We start from the raw sequence: 6,000 nt of genomic DNA on the forward strand, positions 1-6,000 counted from the left end.
TGGCGGCTTCGGTGGCGTAACGAGTGATCAGCAGCTGCAGGCAGATCAGGAAGCCGAACAGGAGGCCTACCAGGAGGCCGAACAGCTAGCGGCACAAGAACAGCAGCAGATACTGCAAAACTATTACAATGCATACCAAACCTACAATGCCGTGAACAGTTGGAGCAACAATAACTATCTTTACAATTTGGCAGTTTATAGATATTATCAGAGTTTGGCTGCAAACACACCTACAACTTCGACAACTGTTCCCACTTCCCCTGGAACGCCCACAACTTCGACAACTGTTCCCACTTCCCCTGGAACGCCCACAACTTCGACAACTGTTCCCACTTCCCCTGGAACGCCCACAACTTCGACAGCTATTCCCACTTCCACTGGAACGCCTACAACATCGACTGCTATTCCCACTTCCACTGGAACGCCTACAACTTCGACAGCTATTCCCACTTCCACTGGAACGCCTAGAACTTCGACAGCTATTCCCACTTCCACTGGAACGCCCACAACTTCGACAGCTATTCCCACTTCCACTGCAACGCCTACAACGTCGACAGCTATTCCCACTTCCACTGGAACGCCTACAACTTCGACAGCTATTCCCACTTCCACTGGAACGACTACAACTACGACGGCTGTATTGCCAACCACATCTACAGCTATTCCCCCATCTACAGCTATTCCCACTTCGACAGCTATTCCCACTTCGACAGCTATTCCCACATCTACAGCTATTCCCACTTCGACAGCTATTCCCACTTCGACAGCTACTCTCCCATCTACAGCTATTCCCACTTCGACAGCTATTCCCACTTCGACAGCTATTCCCACTTCGACAGCTATTCCCACTTCGACAGCTATTCCCACATCTACAGCTATTCCCACTTCGACAGCTATTCCCACTTCGACAGCTATTCCCACTTCGACAGCTATTCCCACTTCGACAGCTATTCCCACTTCGACAGCTATTCCCACTTCGACAGCTATTCCCACTTCGACAGCTATTCCCACTTCGACAGCTATTCCCACATCTACAGCTATTCCCACTTCTACAGCTATTCCCACTTCGACAGCTATTCCCACTTCGACAGCTATTCCCACTTCGACAGCTATTCCCACTTCGACAACTATTCCCACATCTACAGCTATTCCCACTTCGACAGCTATTCCCCCATCTACAGCTATTCCCCCATCTACAGCTATTCCCACTTCGACAGCTATTCCCACATCAACAGCTATTCCCACTTCGATAGCTCTTCCCACTGCTGGTCCCATCACAACTTCAACAGCTCTGCCTCGTGTGCTCACCTATTATAATAAGCGCAATGATCATGACGATGATGCGGCTGCAGTCCATGATGATGATGAACATGCGTTACTCATCTTTGAACCGGACAGGCAATACGTCCGACTGACTGACAAAAATGGAGAGCCTCTGATATTGATAGCACCCAATCAGATGCAGTTGAGACGTCGAGTCGCAGCAGCACGCCCCGGTTACACCTACTACAAGTCGCAGCCGATGGTAAAAAAGCCAAGCTTGACTGCAGCTAATTGGAACAGATAGTCACACGAATATTTCTGATTGACGAAATAATAATTGTAATAAAGACGACAAACTTGATTTATTAAACATTAGCTAAAACTCTTCAAAGTTTATCATATTTCAGTTTATAAGAAAAAGCTATTTGTATTGACTGCTTAGCTGTCATTAAGATTCGTCATCAGGTATGATGTCTGTGGACAGAGCCATTCGTTCATTCATCTTTCTTTCATTTATCAACAGTGTGCAACAGAAATGTGACTACAAAAGTGAAGTTATATGTTGCTAAGTTAAGGCTGCAGCTCCAAGTCTCATATCTAGTCTTTAACATTAAAAACCTCTCGCAGACACTACATAAGTTATTGGCCACTTGGTTCAAGGATCATTTTATAATTCTCTTGTCACAGAATCCAGCTTGAATTTGTTGAACAGTGTTAACTACGTACTGACCCATTGAAGATATAAAATGAACTTTGTACGACCCCACATAGTATACGAAGATCTGTCCCAATTTGTAAATGGCAAGCTTCAACAGCTTCGCCTCTGCACAGCGATGATCGCTGGCTTAAACAAGTGCTAATCGTTTCTGATTGTCTTAAGCGCATTGTTGACTCTAATAAAGTTTGCTTGATTGATGCCTCAGGCCACAATCAATCATTCATATGCAAGCTGTCATATTTTGGCACGCGTTTCGTTTATATAAGAATCACTTTGGCTTGAGCAGCTCTTAGTCAAATTCTGTCACCAAAAGTAATTTCAACGATTCGCAAAATCCTTTGAAAATGTTCATAAGTCTCGTGTGTCTCTGGCTTGTTCTGGCGGTGCCTGCGTGGAGTCATTCAAATGCGAAAACTCAGCCCAGGTTGAATGTGAATGCTTGGGATATCAACGATTTGTATTCGCGTATAACAAACGCATTTAGCACGCCGCACAAGAAGCAGCCACGCCGACCAGAAGTGATTGATGCAACTGCCATTGATAATTACTATAATGACTATTGGGAGAACTATTACTTCCACAATCCGCCGTATATTGAGTACGTGCCTTTGCCCCGGCCACCGCCTAGACCAAGGCCCACGCGCAGACCTCGACGTACGACTACCACAACAACTACTTCTACCTCAAGACCTACAACAACCTCAACAACAACAACTCCGAGACCAACAACGGAGCCACCTACAGAGCCAGCAACAACAGCGAGTCCTATTCCTGGGCCCCCTGGTCCACCTGGTCCACCTGGACCACCTGGCCCACCTGGTGCATTGGGGCCTTTTAGGAAATATATTATATCAAACGACAAATCTAAAGATCTCCAGCCAGAGCAACAGTTGTTTGTGAAGTCGCCTCCACAGTCGATGTCTTCTCTTTGTCGTTATCATCCCAAGCTCTGCGATGAGCCTGAAGCGGCGCACTTTATGGAACTAGCTGATGGAAATGGCGATCCCCTGATAATCATATCTCCTGCGACCACAACGAGAAAGCCTTTCAGACTCATCTTGAATTCTACACGCAGATATCAAAGTCAAAGAATATATAATTCTATAAGATATCAGCACAGCCTAAGGCAAGAAATGCGATGATACCAAGAAGATCAAAATTGAAAAACAATTGAAAGCGATCTAAATTATTTTTATAAGTATTTGTGGTAAATTAAGAAAAGTAAAAATTAAATTAAGAAATCATTGGTTTAAATGAAACATAAAACATAAAATAAAAATGAAATTAACTAATATGTAAATAAATTTAATACCTAAAACATCGGCTACAGCTCTGCCCATGGCAACCCTCCGACAGCTAAGCCCTCTCTACAGTTCCAACATCGATGACTGTTTCCACTTCACTTCTTTTCCCCACTTCAACACCTCTTCCCAGTTGGACAGATCGTCTTCTTAACAGCTCTTAACACTTCAACTCTGTTCCCACTTAGCACTTCAAAAGCTGTTCCCACTACTGGTTCTATTACAACCTCAACAGCTCTGCCTCGTGTATTAACCTGTCATAATGAGCAGAATGATAATGATGATGATCAAGATGATGATGATGCGGTTGCTGTTAAATATGATGATGAACATTCCTCACTTATCTTAGAACCAGAACCAGACAATATTTCCACTGATAACTGATACAAATGGATATTAGCACCCAAATCACAAATCACAGCCGATGGCAAATTAGTTCAGGTCAAGCTTAACTACAGCTAATTAGAATAGAAAGCATATTTCTGATAGACGAATTGAGATAATTAAGCTGGCAAGTTTGATTTATTAAATGACATTAGATTATTACTCTATAAAAGCATTTGCTGGGTGCACACATCAAGTCAGTCCCACTTCAAAGTTGAAGCGAAGCAGTTAGTCGAAGGATCAACCACAATGCTACTCGACTCCGTTTACCTGTTAGTGCTGGCTGCAGGCTCGACCTGGGCTATATCGATCAAGACGGTCGAATATGCCGTCAAAGTGCCTGTGTGGGATGCGAGCGATAGCTATGCACGTCTGGTAAAAGTGTTCAGGGATCCATCGAATCATTGGTCGTACAAAAAAAAATGGGAATCATCTGATGATTACAGTCATGAGGATCATAAGGAACCGGACTCATGGAGCTATGCCATGCCAGTGTTTGCGAAGCCGACGCACTTCTTAAAGCCCACGCATCATCACACCACAACAACAACAACTAAGGCTCCAATAACAAAGCCAACACAGAGCGTGAGAGAGGCAGAAAGCTACGATGAGACTACGATGAATCCGACTATGAAAGAATCTGAGGACTTTGCTCAAGAAGCGGCTACAGCCGATGTATTCCCTATTAAAATCAATCCCGCCTCAAGGCAACCGGAGATGAAAGAGAGGGAGCAGTTCATGCAGCCAAAGCCGACCTCAACTCCGGCTTATCCTAGCCTAGCTCCATATCAAGCTTCCTTGCTGTGCATCCTCAGTCCACGCCTTTGCGGTCAGCCCGACGATGTGCAAGTGATCGAGCTTCAACAGCCCATAATCTTTGTAGCACCCGCCAACAACGGCAATGCCCAGAGATATGTGGCTACAATGCAGCTCTCTCCTCATCAAGTTGCGTCAATGTTTTATGGAGTTTAATTCGATGAAAGAGTCTGGTTACTCAACGCAACGCCTCGACAGCTCATTAAACTAGAAAGTTATTCAGGCAACATATTACTAAATATATCATTTTAATAATAATAAAATTAAATTATTTATCGCCTCAAACGATGTTTTTTTCATGCGCTTTGTTATCAAATCGAGCAACTGTATAAAATCACTTCAACGTTTGCTTTGGAGGCTCAGTTTTGCACTGCGCCGGATCGGGGCTAGAGATAAGGGCAAAATGTTTGCCTATACCCTGTGTTTGCTGCTGCTAGCAGCTAGCTCAGCTGCCAGCTTATCGGTGCGACGTGACGAATACAAAACGCAGTCGCACCTCTTGGATCTAAGAGATGCCTATAGGGAGTTAAGGGATACCTTTAGAGGAGCTTCTATTAAGATACATCTATACGACGAGCTGGAGGATGTCCGTGAGAAGTATCCTGACGATTATTATTACCCGCCAACTTGGATGTATCCTTATCCCTTAGCCTATCCCACGGAACCACCTACTACAGAGCAACCAACAAAGCCCACAGAGCCAACCTTACTTCGTAAATTCTTGAACGCAGCATCGTCAAAAACTTCAAGAAGACGTATAATCTCCCAGCTGATCGTGCCCAATCACTTTTTTGGAGTATCTGAAACACAGCCCAAGCTGCATGCATTAGACTAGAAAGTTATTTATTGTATTTAAATATAAATATCTTAGCTACATAGTTACAGAGCTCTGATTTTATTGTAATTTTTCTGGGTACATTTTCCGGAAATGCATTGCATCGCCGAGCAGGCAGACTAAAATGCTTCTAATATATCTTTTGCTTTTGTGGACTGCAATAGCTTTAGCTATGCCAGCTGGACAAGTTTCTATGGATCTATATTTACACGAATCAACCGCAATCTATGCCAGCTATTTGGTTCTACCTTGCGGAAAGTGGTTCTACTTGTGCCATGTCCTATCACATCAAACGAAGCTCCTCCCACAATTCCAACAGAACCCATTGGAATCACTGAAAATATCTTCGAGAAGTGGAAAACCTTTGCTAATGCCATTGTCTCAAACTACTCCAAGTCAGAGTCTTTATTTATAAGCGCTAATCAAAATAATTAATTAAATAATTAAATATTAAAGCTCATAACTTTCATAAATATCTGACATGTTCTTCAAAGACTTATTGAAGAAGGAACTAACTTATATACCGATATATTTCTTCCTCAAGTCGAATATCAACAACTGATTGACCCATTCCACATTCGTTATAAGTGCTTTGTCTTGTTTACCTCGAGAACCCGTTCAATGAAGCTTATCAGATTTCAGTTTATGAAACTGAGCTCTTTGTATATTCATAAGATTGACTC

This window comes from Drosophila hydei, unplaced genomic scaffold, assembly GCF_003285905.1.
Source record: "Drosophila hydei strain 15085-1641.00,03,60 unplaced genomic scaffold, DhydRS2 tig00008125-arrow-arrow-pilon, whole genome shotgun sequence".
Classification (NCBI taxonomy): domain Eukaryota; kingdom Metazoa; phylum Arthropoda; class Insecta; order Diptera; family Drosophilidae; genus Drosophila; species Drosophila hydei.